The sequence below is a fragment of the Myotis nattereri genome, assembly GCF_964212035.1.
Source record: "Myotis nattereri genome assembly, chromosome: 9".
In the NCBI taxonomy this organism is placed as follows: Eukaryota; Metazoa; Chordata; class Mammalia; order Chiroptera; family Vespertilionidae; genus Myotis; species Myotis nattereri.
In genome coordinates, this window is record NC_138084.1 from 28862027 (window position 1) to 28876361 (window position 14335).

A 14335-nucleotide genomic window follows, 5' to 3' on the forward strand; every position below is an offset into this window, starting at 1 on the left:
TGCCCCTGGTATTTATTTGTTCCCTTCAACATCCCAGGCTTGGGGGCTCCTCCTCCAGACCCTTCTCCTCCCACCACCTCAATGAGGCAGATAAGGGTTGGAATTGTGCAATCATTGGGTGACCTCTGACCCCCTTTGAAGAGCCTCCATGCTTCCAGTCCCCCCTCTGCACTCCTCCCCCCAACCTCTAAGGGCCTGCTCCTCCAGCTCTGACCCCATGAGGTGTCAGGGGGTGGGGACCTGCAGACTTTTTTTGGAAGTGGCTTAAAAGACTTATTTTAGGCTTATCTAGCCCCATTCAGTTGGGCCAGGGGTTCATGTAAGGTGAAATACAACTGTTTAGGGCAAAACCAAAACGTTTTTAAAAATTCTACCACAGGACTGTGGGCACAGAAATATAGACAGCTATTGTTGGAATACTTAGAAAAGTTAAATGGTTCCTAATTTGTGTCCTCTGTTCTGGTTTTGCGTCTGAATGATTCAGAGAAACAGTTTGGAACGGAGTTGCCCTCAGACTCTCACTGGGTTGTGTTGGTTTGTTGAGCTTCGCTTTGTTTTGTTTTCAGTGGTTGTGGTTTGATGGAAGGGAGCATGGTGTAGTTCTGTTTATTTGATTTTCCCTGTGGGACCAGCCCTTTCATTGTGGGCCAGTTCTGGTCACCAGGGATTAAGGTTAGCAATTTAAGAGGCAGCGACTTTCCCAAGGGGCTGTGGGCTATACCGCCTGGGAACCATTCAGAAACTGCACACCTCCCTAACAAGCTTGCTATGAGGAATGCAGTTGCTTTTCTCATTGCAATGTTACGTGATTGAGCAATTAAAAGAACACAAATACCCTCGAAATGGGTAAAAAGATTATTCCCCAATGGGATCTTCAGAGACTTTTCCTTTGGAACAAAAGCAGTTGGTAAACTGATTCCACTTTTGTTAGGCATCCTGGCCCTCACAGGAGATTGCTTTACACACACACACACACACACACACACACATACACACACACACACACAGTAGTGTATGCAATGTACTCTGAGGGCCTCCTTCTCCCAGTCCAGGAGGTGTCCGTGCTCAGTGCTATTGGGATGAGGCTGGGGCTGGCACTCTGGGTTCAGTGAACAGGGAGTGGGATGAGGGGAAACAGGAGGAAACAGATGTCTGAGATGCACCAGCCGAGACAGTGTGTGTACACAATCACCCTCTATTCCAAAGTCAACAGATGACAAGCCGGGGAATCCCAGAATGAGGGTGCCATTGTTTAGTAAAGGAAAACTCCCAACACTGCTAATGACTCCCTTTTGGCTTCTGTGCAGGCCCATGAGATGACACTGGTCGTCCTGACCGCTCCTGCAGATGAAATAGCCTCAGCAGTTCTGGGCATTTCTCAGAGCCTGGAGCCCAAGTCCCGGGGAGGTTCTCCAGCACCAGCCCCACCCACAGCCTCCTCCCACATGATGTCCATGTGTGACTGTCATGCTGCAGTCACACATGGACATCAGGAACTCATAGGGACCTTGCATTATGTTTGTCAAAACACTCTACATCACTTACCCAGGTAGTTATCCTTCAAACTAGTCTGTGAGCTATAAGCTGGATGGCTGGCACGCTCCCATTTTTCTAAGGAGAACCCTGAGGCTCAGAGAAGTTAAGTGAGCTATTCAAAGCACAGCTGCTTCATGAGAGGGCCAAAGCTAGATATTATCCAAATACTCTCTCCTTGGCTTCTCAAGACAAGTGGACTTTATACGTTATTATTAGTAGTAACAAATATAATAGCACAAACAATAATACTTTCATAAATAAATCTACAATGCTCTACAGGCACCATTCTGAGACTTCTGCATGGAATATCTCATTGAATCATCATATTAACCTTATGATATAGGTTTGAGAATTATATGTTATAAAGGGAGGTGGGGGGAAACAGGCATAGAAAAATCAAATAACTTGCTCAAGGTCATTGAGCTAGTAAGTGGTATCACTAGGATTTAAACTCTGCTTAGCTACAGAATCTACATTTTTAAAAAATGTTTTTATTGATTTTTATAGAGAGAGGAAAGAAGAGGGATAGAAACATGGGTGAGAGAGAAACTTCATTCGTCGGCTGCTTCCTGCATGCCCACTACTAAGGATCAAGCAACCTGGATCAAGTCAGCCCCAGCATGTGCCCTGACCAGGAATCAAACCAGTGACCTCTTGGTTCTTGGGTCGATGCTCAACCACTGAGCCTCACTGGTCTGGCCAGAATAAACATTTTTAACCTGTGCTGTTCTCTCTCTCTCTCTCTCATTCTCTCTCTCTCTCTGTGGGTGTGTATGATAACATCATAATCATAATGTGAACCTAAGATCAATAAATTACATAAATGCACTACACTAAAAGGGTTTTGACAAATAATAGGTACCATTCCCACTTAGTGGGTGTTTTTTTTGCTTATTTTTGTTTTTGCTTGTTTTTAATAATTGCTGCTACTACAAATAAAATTCCATCAAATGCACCAAATTCTTTCTCAGATCATGAAATCATAGATAAAGTTTTATTTTGTGTGTTTTTTTTATTGATTTCAGAGAAGAGAGAGGGAGAGAGAAGTAGAAATATCAATGATAAGAGCAAATTATTGATCAGCTGACTCCTGCAAGACCCACACTGGGGATCAAGCCTGCAGCCTGCACATGTGCCCTTGACCAGAATCGAACCTGGGACCCTTAAGTTCACAGGCCGATGCTCTATCCACTGAGCCAAACCAGCTAGGGCCATAGATAATGTTTTACATAGCTCTGTGATCTGGGGCAAATCATAAACCTTTCTGTATCTCAGACTTCTTTTCTGTAAAATGGGTATGATCATATCTCTGAGGATATTTTGAAAATCAAGTGAGATACTATATATGAAGGCAATTGGACAATTATAAATTCCTAGAACTAGTTTCCCAAAATTAATTGATGGGAAACAAATTTTAGTATGTTCAACATTACACATGTGTTTGAACTATAGGACTCCTGGGAAAATCTTGGAGAATTACTTGGAAACAGAGTACTGCTTCCCAAATTTATCTGACTAGAGAACCCTTTGGGTGGAACATTTCGTAAGCTACTACTCTAAGGAGCCCACTTGAGGATATGTCTCCCATAAGGTAGAATCTGGTATGGATTTTCCCAGAGGATTCCCCCTTTTCTTTCTTTTGTTGTTGTTGTTGTTGTTGTTGTTAATCCTCACCTGAGAATATTTTTCCATTGATTTTTAGAGAGAGTGGAAGGGAGGGGGGAGAGACAGAGAGAGAGGAACATTGATGTAAGAGAGACACATTGATTGGTTGCTTTCCACATGCACCCTGACCAGGGCCACGGATGGAGCCTGTAACCGAGGTACGTGCTCTTAACCGGAATCAAACCCAGGACCCTTCAGTCTACAGGCCAACACTCTATCCACTGAGCCAAACCAGCTAGGAACAGAGTGTCCCCCTTTTCAGCAATGTTTAGAGTAGCCCAAGGTCATCTGAAATCACCCCTAGATTTTCTCACTTAACTTTGAGACTCTTCTACAGAAGACCTAAGCCTGTACTTCCATCATTATAACTGTCAGTCGAGGCACCACAGGACATAAAAAGACTGAGGGGCTCTGGGGCTCCAACAGTAATGTGACAAGAGCCTTAATATTACCTCACTCTGTGTGTCCTACACACAAGCTGGCTCCTATGAGAGTCACACCAAAAGCCAGTCACTCAGAATGTGTGGCTGGCCCCAGAGAGAAGACTAAGATTGTAAGGATGGCCCTATTGCTGATGGATCCCCATCCTTCCAGCATGGAGCCGCTGGGTAAGGAGTGACAATGGGATTGCCCCTGCACGTGGAGCACACCTGGAGGAGAATGCGTACCCTTCTCTGCCCGGGCACCACTATCCTATGGAGGGGGACAAGGGGTGTCTGAAATGCCCATCCTTTACTATGATAATGAAAATTGCTAATATTTGAATATTTGCATACTTAACTTGTCCCAGACACTGTCTAAGCTCTTTATATAAATCATCGCATCATCAATTTCAATTCTCACAATACCCTTTTAAAATAGTACCATTACCATTTTACAGAACAGGTAACGAAAGCGCAGAGGTGTTAGGTACACTGCCAGTCATCACACAGCTCACAAGTGGGGCAGCTGGAATTCTAACATGGATTTGTCACACAGCTCACAAGTGGGGCAGCTGGGATTCTAACATGGATAGCCTTGGACTTAGGTCTTCTAGAGCAGTGGTTTTCAAAGCGTGGTCCTTGTACCAACATCATCACTAATACCTGAGAACTTGTTAGATGTGCAAAATCTCAGACACCACCCCAGACCTACTGAGTGAGAAACTTCGGCGGTGGGTCCCACTAGTCTGCGTTTTTACAAGCCCTGCAGCTCATGCTGAGAACCACATGCCAACTAAAGACTGAGAACCACTGCTCTGGGGGCAAAGCTTTGTACACAGATGTTACCTGAGAAAGGTAACACAGTCAGCCCCAGCCTAAGTCATCTGGCCCATTGTCTACTAGTGTCACCCAGCAACCAGCAGGCACAAAGGGCAGTTATTCTGGGAAGTAGGAATAACAGTGAGGCTGATGGTCCCAGGGCATTAGGACCACGACATAACAGGGAGGGCGACCTGAGGTCCAGCGTGGGGGTGGAGAGATGGCAGCTCGGCCCAGGCCTGCATTGAATCCGCCACGCCATTTCCACCCCCTTCCATCCCATTCTCCACCCACCCTCTTCACACAACCACAGACTCTCGGGGCTGGGCAGGCCATACTGAGCCCCAAGTTCTCTTCCTTCCAGAAACAGGTCCCCACCTGAGCAAGGCCCCAGTCAAGAGGGTCACCCGATCTGTTTGATGGCCAGCTTACTGTCCCCAAGGCAGTCTTTCCCCTTCTAAAAGCTCCCGGATCTTACACTGAATTTCTGTGAGTTCTCTGTTTTCTTACACCATCCCCTGCCATTCCTCCCCCCACCTCCTGGAGGCCTCAGTGAGCCAGTCCTTCAGATACTTGCCAGTGCCCAGGCTTCTCTTGTTTAGGGCAAAAGCCACAGTTCTTTCAATAATTCCTCTTCTACCTGTTTTCATATCTTTTTGCCAACAGGGACCATCTGAAAAGGCTCCTGAGATATCCTCAGAGAGGGGCACCCCAGAGCCCTTTCAAACTCACCAAACTCCACGTAAGGGGGTAATATTACGCAGGCCACGCCGAGCAAACAGGCCTGGGCTGCAGGCCCAAGTGCTGCCCTGAAGAAGGGGCGGGCGGTCAGGAGGGAGTGCCCGCTGCTGTTCCTCTTCTTCCGGATGCAAAGAGGGAAAACGACAGCCTGCCCTTCCGAGACTGCCTCCCTGCCTCTGCTTCCTCAAGGAAATGTTTTTCCAAGACCCACTCAGCTGCTGCGAGGGCGGGCCGTCCTGGAGAGAAATGTTCCACCTCACGTGCCTGCTCTCCACAGTGTGCAGGAGCTCTTACTCCAGGCCTCTCTGCTTCCCCAATTGGTGGGGGGGTCATCGTCCCCATGGGAACCGCTGGCTCTTGGACTTGGTGAAGAGCAGGCAGAGTCAAGGCCCCACAGCCTCCCTGCAGTCAGCGGGGACTGAACCTGTCTGCAGGGGAGAGAGAGTGCTGAGTCTGTTTGCCGAGTGTGTGTGACCTGGGTCAAGTTATTTCACTTCTTTGGGCCCTACAACATCGTCTGCTCATGGGGATTATGAGAGTGCCTCTCTCACTAGGTTGCTCCGAGGCCCACGTGAGACCCACATACAAGCACTGGTCATGGCGTCTGGCACACGGGCAGTGCTCATGCATGCTTATCGTTCCTGTCTGTATCACTGTTTTATACGAGTTGATTAGGGATCAAGTTACACATGACTAGAGGCTTTTTAACTCTGCAAAGACTTCCTTTATTCTGTCATTTGGTCCTAAGAACTCAATGAGAGGAAAAAGTCAAGATTTCCCACTAGCACTGTATAAGTAAAAACACTAAAGCAGCAAAGGTCAGGTGACCAGTCCAAAGTCACACAGCTGACCCACTGTCCGATCCCAAATCACCCGAGTGCCTGTCTTGGGCTCCTGGAGCAAGGCTCCAAAGACAGTTTGATTGATACTATCACTGTATTTTTCCCTCATGTTACATAGCTGTCTTATTTTCTAAACTCAAGAGCTAGACTCATGATCTTGGAGATAATATTCCCCAATCTGAAGTGTACAGGCTCCCCTGTTGTGTGCCCACCAGTTTCTATCCTAAGTGGCATTCAATGAAGAGATTCCTTTAGCCTTCCACTCCCTGACCTGGCTCCTGAGTCTGGGCTGATCCAGTCCCTGCTGGTGTATGAGTCAGTCTACAACTAGGCTCACTGCCCAATCCAAGGCTCACTGTCTGACCCGGAGCCAGAACTCTGGGTATATGGTGCTAAGTCCTCCTGGAGTCCTCCACAGGAACCCCCCCCCCCTTTCAGCCCACCCCCAAGTAGCCTCCTACAATGGCCCCAAGAAAGGGCTCAGCCTGTCTCGCAGGACCCAGATCCAAGTCCATTTATCCCGAGGCTTCTGGAGCAAGACAGAGTGGGAGGAGGACATACCTGACTGCTCCGGATGCACCCCTCTAGCTTGCCATTCCCAAGAGGCCTGAAGACTCAGATTCTGGGGGTTTGTCCCTGGGGCTGGGAGTCACAGTGGCTCCAGAAATGCCAGATTTTTCCATCCTATCCCCTCTAGGCCTGATAAGCATTCTCCCTTCAACGTCTGCACTAACTGCTTTGCAGGCTGGCTTGGCTTGCGTTCCGGGGAAGGACACTTTATCTCAGTGCTCTTCCTCTGGCTCTGAGAGATGCTTCTCTGTCCCCAAGAGGCATCAGGCATTGGCTCTGCTGAGCACTTATCATCCAGGGATGCTCTAGTGACATCAGCTTCCTGAGAGCTGGACAGTTCCCTTCACTTCAAAGCCTGGCTTTGGCCCTCCTCCCACCACTCCTCTCCACCCCCATGTTCTCCCCCGGATTCATCCTTCAGACCCGACAGCACATGGAAGTGGATTCTCACAGTCATCACTGTCACCCAGAACACAGCTTGGCGCCTACATCCAATCCCTGTTTCTGAGACAGAGCCAACAGGCTGAGCATTTAAAAAGAGGGCCACCTTGTTGCAAACGAGTGATACTGCAGGGGTTGAAAGCTATCTAGCGACAGGATAGAACAGTTCTTACATTCATTAATTTATGCAACAAATATTTTTTGAATGACCGCTAAGTATCAGATTCTTTTCTGAATGCTGGGGAGAAAGAGAGAGAGAGAGAGAGCTGAACAAACAGACAAAGCCTGCCGCCAAGGAGCTTACATTCTAGGGCAGCAGAACTGACAAACAAAGATATAATCCAAACCACAGAAAGAAGTACAGCCAGGTGAGGGCAGAGTGTGCCTTGGAGGGAGGGGACAAGCTCTCTAGAGGGACTGATGGGAGAGGCTCCTCCAAGGAGGCAGCAGCAAGCAGAGACTCAAAGAAGGAAGAGAGCCAGGAAACAGACCGGAGGGAACAGTGTTAGGACAGAGGGACAGGAGTGCACAGGCCCTGAGCAGAAGGTGGCCAGTGTGCTCAAGGACAGCCAGAAGGCCCCTGAGGCTAGAGCAGAGTGGGCAAGATGGGTGGGGGTGGGGGTGAGAGATGGGCTGGAGAGAGAGGTCAAGGCCAGCTCTTGTAGAGCGAGGATGGGCAAACTCCAGCCCTGCCGGTCTTTGTAAGCCCATGAGCAAGAATAGTTATTACAGTCTTAAAGGGTTAGAAGGAGGAGGAAACGGGGATAGAGATAGAAACAGAGACAGAGATAAAAGCGAAGGAGAAGAAGGTGACGGACCCCTATGTGGCCCACCACGCCTAAAACTGTTACAGAAGAAGCTTGCTTGTCCCCTGGCAGAGAGATCTGAACGAAGGCCAGTAAGCCATTTGGGTTTATTCTCAGTATTACAGGAAGCCGAGGAGGGTGAGGTAAGTTCTGAGCAAGGAAGTGGCCCGACCTGGGGCACACTTGTCCTCTATTACTCTGGCTCCACGGGGAAATGGATGTAGGGTCCAGGGTGGCGCCGGGAGGTGAGCTGGCGCTATTACATTCACACGGGAGTGAGGATGGTGGATGGATCTGGGATGGTGGACATGCTGTGGTGAAAGAGACTGATTGTGAGACACATCAGCTGATTTGTCAAGTGGAATGTGGGATGTGAAGCAAAGAGAGGAAGGAGGGACCTAAGGCTTTCTGCTTAAACAAGTGGGTGAATATGGATGCCACTTATGAAAATGCAGGAGACTAAAGGGGCAGCAGATGGCGAGATGGTTTAAGAAATCAAAAGTTCTGGTTTGGCTATGATCAGTCTGCTTAATTAAACATCAAATCAAAGACATTTCTATACACATACATGCAAAATGCACATATGTGTAATGTAAAGGATGGTGATGTCACCAATGCTATATGAAAAGAAAAAGAAAAGAGAACACATTGAAGACTCACTCTTACAAGTGAAGTATTTGATAGTCATTCCCACAGCAATCTATAAGAAAATATTTCTCCATGGGTCTCTTCCATTTTACTGATGAGAAAGCTGAGGCTTAAAGAGGTGGAGCAGTTTACCCAAAGTTACCTATGAGGCTGGATAGTGGTAGAGCTTGGACACAAAGCCAGCAGTTCAAGTTCTCAACCCTGCATCTACTAAACTGAACAACACACCCGTGTCTGCTCAGGAAAGCACCCCTGCTTTCTTAGTGCTTGTGTTCGGGCATTTTTATTTGGAAAGCATAGTGGACAAATTAAGTTCTCGAGCTGATTCTACAGACCAGAGACAATAAAATATTCTTGTTTTCCACCTCTAAATTTTGTAAAATTGAATAAGCACATTTTAATGATAACATTCTTTCTTATACAGCACTTTTTACATTTGAAAGTACTATTTGCTTATTAATTAAAATTAAAATATGGAAAAACAGAAAGGGGGAAGATTAGTAGTATTTCCAACCCTTAAACACAGCCACGATTGATATTCTGCAACTTTGAAAAGGCTACACTTTACCTGCTGTATCAAGAGCAACAACTAGTTTCTGAGGTTCAGAACTATGGGATCCGAAAGTGAAGAGGACCCCAAAGGAACCAATAAACCTTCGGCAGAGGAGCCAGATGATTATAAAAATGACTGACACTTATTAAAACCACACGCAGTTGTGTGTCAACTAAGTGCTTTAACTTCGTGACTTTATTTAATTCTCACACCCATTCTACAGTTTTCATCACTCCCGGCCAGCAGAACCGAGACTCCACCCAGGGGCCATGAGCCCCAGAGCATCTGCAGTCTCACATCACTCTATGCCTAGAGAACAATTAGGACCCACCAGGGCTGGGGGATACGCAAATAAATATTTCTTGAACAAATAAATCAGAACTAAGTCATCTGATAAATTCAGAACGAAGTAAAGGAGAGGAAGACAGAATGAACTGGGGCAACCTAGGAATGACTCATTCATTCAGTCAACAAGTACTTATTGAGCATGTACTAAGTGCCAACCAGGAGTAGACAGACACTGGGGACCAGTGGTGAACATGACAGTACAACCCTGGCCTGCTAGTGCTCACCTTTTAGTGGATGGATCCCCATGGGACGCTAAACCCCAGGAGATGCTCAGAGTGGCTTCCCCTTAGGCCCCAGAGTTCTGCCTTATTTCACTCTGGTGCACATGATCACCCTGTGCCAACGAACCTGTTCTAAAAAGTGAAGAACTTCAGGAATAAAAAAAAAAAAGAAACTAATTACAAAGCACTTCTATTTTACTAGAGGCCCAGTGCACGAAATTCGTGCCTGGGAAGGATCCTTAGCAGCTGCTGACCAGGACTCCCCTTTCCTGTCTGCCAGCTGCCGGCCAGGGCCTTCCTTCGTTCCGCACTGCCCTCTGGTGGTCAGCGCACATCATAGTGAACATTCAAACTCCTGGTCAGTCAAACTCCCGAGGGGACACTTTGCATATTAGAATTTTATATATATAGATTCTTTAGACTGAACATTATCTAACTTGTGCTTCCTTGTCACCTCTTATAGCTTATTTCTGTTCAGTTTCCAATCAGACCCACTAACTGGAATTTTTAACTGGAGGCTATGCCCCTTCAGGGATCCCCATGGGTGGGAAAATGTTACATGAATATGCATTTTGCAGATGGAGAAGGGGCACAGAGCGGGGAAAGGGTCCATTGCTTTTGTCGGATTTTCAAAAGGGTATGTAACCTCAGAAAAGCAAAAATCCATGGCTGTAATCTTTTTCCACTCCGGGGATATTTCCCATAGTCTGTGAATGTTGACTCTTTTTTCCCCTGTAACAGTCTCTCGTAGAGCTGAGACTGAGTGGCATTTGGGGTTTGCTTTCAGAAACGATGCGAGTACGGCATTGGTATTTTTCCAGGCACGGCATAAAACGGAGCTTAATTCATTCACTTCCACATTGACACAAGGGGAAATGTTCCAGTTCCTCGGCTGCTGAGAAAGGCAATGTCCCCCTCCAGGCTTCACACAACCCTCTTTCACTTGATTATTATTTGAGTCTCACCCCTGACCCCGACTCCACACCGTGGGTCTATACCATTTCCCTGAGTACACACAGTCTTCGACTCCTTAGAGCCAAAGAAAATAACACTGTTCTGATAGTCCGAGGCAAGAACAGACTTCCTAAGCAGGTTGTTCATCTGCCAGAATTCCAGCTCACTCTGCTTACTCTTGAACTCCAGATATCAATCACCGTCTCTATAGGGTAGAGAAATGGAACAGAAAATACAGACGGTCTCCTGTGTTTCCTTTTTGTTGAAAGCAAGTAGCACATTCAAGTGGAACATTTAAGATTCAAGGTCGTTGTGAGCATTCATTGCTTCCACACATACATATCAAGTGTCTACTGTGCTCCAGACACTTTCCGAGGGCTGAGGACACAGTAATAAGCAAGACAGCCGTGGTTCCTGCCTCTGGAGCTCATGGACTAGTGCAGCAAGGACACATCATGGTGACTTCCCCTCAGGCCCCAGAGGTCTGCCTTATTTCACCAACTGTTCTAAAAAGTGGAGAACTCCAGGAATGAAAAAACTCATTACAAAGCACTTCTATTTTATTCTTTAATCCTCACCCCAGGATATTTTTTTCCCACTGATTTTCAGATAGAGTGGAAGGGAGGGAAGAGGGGGGAGAGAAAGAGAAACATCGATATCGGAGAGACACGCCAATTGGTTGCCTCCTGCACAAGCCCTACCCCAGGCTGGGGATCGAACCTGCAACAGAGGTATGTGCCTTTGACTGGGAATCAAACACAAGACCCTTTGGTGCGCAGGCTGACGCTCCAACCACTGAGCCAAACCAGCCAGGGGTCCATTTTATTCTTTAGACCGAACATAGTCTAACGGGTGCTTCCTTGTCATCTCTGATTAGCTTATTTCTGCTCAATTGTTCTGAGAGGTATGAAAAAAAATATGAAGCAGTATTGGGAAATAAAAATCCCTTTATAGTACTATAGAGTTGAAGAATGAGAAAGATATCCCTGGGAAAGTAACAGCTGTGTTGAGACCTGAGTAGAAGTTTCCAAGGCCAAGGTACATGGAAAGAGAACAGATTGGGAGCCACTGAGGATGTGCAAAGGCCCTGGGGCCAGAACTAGTTCAGAACATTGGAGGAACTGGAAAAAAAAAAAATCCTGGGTAGCCAGAGCATAGAAAGTGAAAACACAAATGGCTAGGAACAAGGCGAGAAAAGAAATAGGGGGTCTGTCTAGATACAGCTTTATATGTCATTGTAGGGATTTGGGTCCTTATCCTGAGAGCAATGGGGAATCATGGGAAAGCACTGAGAGTCTGTGTGAGACATGATCAGATTTGAGGTTTTAAAGATTATTCTGAACACAGTGTGAGGAATGGACTAGAGATGAGCAGGTCATGTGGGAGAAATCTGGTTCAGAGCTGGGGAGAGATGCTGGTAGCTTTGACCAGGGTGAAGGTAAGGGACATGAAGAGTAGTAGACTCCCCTAGAGAAAACAGGAAGATAACAGAGCTTGACAAGGAGATACCAAACAGAGTTTGATGTGGAGGTGAGAAGGAGGGTAGCATTAGTCCTCTAATCAGTTATTTCTGCTTGTCTCCAAAGCAGTTCTAGACACGCCTTCCTACCCTATGTCCAGGAGATGACCATCTGAACCAGCTGGGGTTAGAGAACGTCAGGTATGAAGCTGAAAGGAGTCACTAATTCAGAGGCTCCAGTGACAACAGCCATTGCTGTTCATTGAATGAGCCAAGGCTGTCCCCACCCGGAGTCTTCGAGTTGGCAATACCGCTGCCCGGCTCAGGCACCCACCCCTGCTCTTCATGTGGTTGGTGCTGCCTCCTCAGAGCAATCTTCATTAAGCTCCTCATCTAACGCCGCCCCCAGCCATTCTCAAACACATCACCCCCTTTGCTTTCTTCATAGCACCTGCCAGTCTCTGAAATAAATGTATGAATGCATTTGTTTGCTGGTGTTTTATCTGCAGTATCTTCCCACAAGAAGGTAAATTCCATGACAACAGACACCTTGCTATTCTTATTTCACAGGGGTTAAAACAGTGCCCGGTGTATAGTAGACACTCAATAAAAAGATAAATGAATAAATGACTCCCCAAAGACCGAATGCCCCCTGGACTTCCCTCCCCTTGGGAAATCTGAATAGAGACACCAGCTTTGGCTCTGGGCTTTGACACAGATGGAGCAGCTCCCCCGGCTCAGTTTCTCCACAAGCCCTTTCAGACTCAGCCTCCATCTGAACACAGGGCTCAGGTGAGCAGCAGGTTTCCAAGAAATAGTTCTCCCAAGGGGGTTTCCTTTCCTTAACTCCCCAAAGCGGAAGAACCACAAGCACTGGCATGTTTCCAAACTCCACACCTTGGGGCACGAAGCAAACATGATAGGGTCCTGAGACGGAATTACTCATGTTCATACATGACTGGAAGAGCTCCCGAGCAGACATTGCTTGTACTGCTGATTTGTTACTATTCTCCCCTTCCCCTAGTTTTCCCTGTAGATCGCAGGGCCAAAGTCAACTGCACTGTAGTTCATAACTGGTTCTTTTTAACCCGGGATATTGGGCAGGATTTGGTTCCTTCTTGGAAAGGTCTCTCAATTCTTCTCCCAGAATCCTCCAATTTTATTTTGAAAAGATGCTGTTTTCATAACATGAACATGAGGACTGCATTCTGAGAGGGCAAAGAAACAGGATGTGGCCAGGCCCTTGCAGAACCCACCAAATAGACGAGTCAAAGCTTAGTCACCAGTGGACGGTCAGTTCTCAGAGCATGTGAGTCAATAACTTCTGTGCATGGGTCTTTGATCTCTTCCAGGATCCTGCATGTCCCCAGGCCAGGAGGGAAGAGACTCATAACAGCACCGTCCAATGATGATTTCAGCTGAAGCCATCAGTGGTGCTGGTGGGATAAGATGAGCTGTCATAGCACAAATCTACTGCATTGCCCTGGGATGGGACAAAGGATGGGCCCTCGCACAGCTGGCTTAGGCTGGGTTCCCTTCTCCAGCCTGTCTCCCCGAGGAGCCGTGCCTGGGCTCACACACTGGTGGATGTGCTGGGGCTGCTTGTGAAATGAAATACAGGCAAAACTCTGTTCTAAAACTCTAATTCGTATACTGGAATTCTCACTTTATAGGGCAGTGATGGCAAACCTATGACACGCGTGTCAGAGGTGACATGCGAATTCATTTTTTTGGTTGATTTTTCTTTGTTCAATGGCATTTAAATATATAAAATAAATATCAAAAATATAAATCTTTGTTCTACTGTGGTTGCAAATATTAAAAAAATTTCTATATGTGACACGGCACCAGAGTTAAGTTAGGGTTTTTCAAAATGCTGACACGCCACGCTCAAAAGGTTCGCCATTGCTGTTATAGGGAATGTTTTCCTCCTAGATATTACCTTTCAGGCCATTGAGACAAGTGAGAAGATCACAGACTTTTTATCCGCTGCCCCCACCCCTTGGGAGGGTAGAAGAGGATGAATAAAAGCAACTCTGGGGAATGTTATGTTTTGGAGGCCTGAGCTCAGGGCAACACTGGTAGACCACCTTGCCACCACTGTGCATTCTGTCACACTCTACATCACTGCTCATCTGTAACCTCTGCATCTGTACCCCCTGAATAGTAGCAGCAGGCACCCTTTATTCAATACTCACTGTGTGGTGAGCACTTTATAGATACGATTTTATTCTGTCTGCTCCCATGAGGTAGGTAACCATTATTATCTACATTTTACAAAGCAGGAAACAGGAATCAGACACGTTTATT

At 46.8% G+C, this 14335-nt stretch overlaps 1 protein-coding gene across 1 annotated transcript in view; it reads right to left on the minus strand.

Moving 5' to 3' along the window:
- Positions 1–14335, minus strand: part of NAV2 (neuron navigator 2) — a 357889-nt gene that overhangs the window by 301233 nt on the left and 42321 nt on the right. The gene's annotated exons all lie outside the window — the stretch shown is intronic.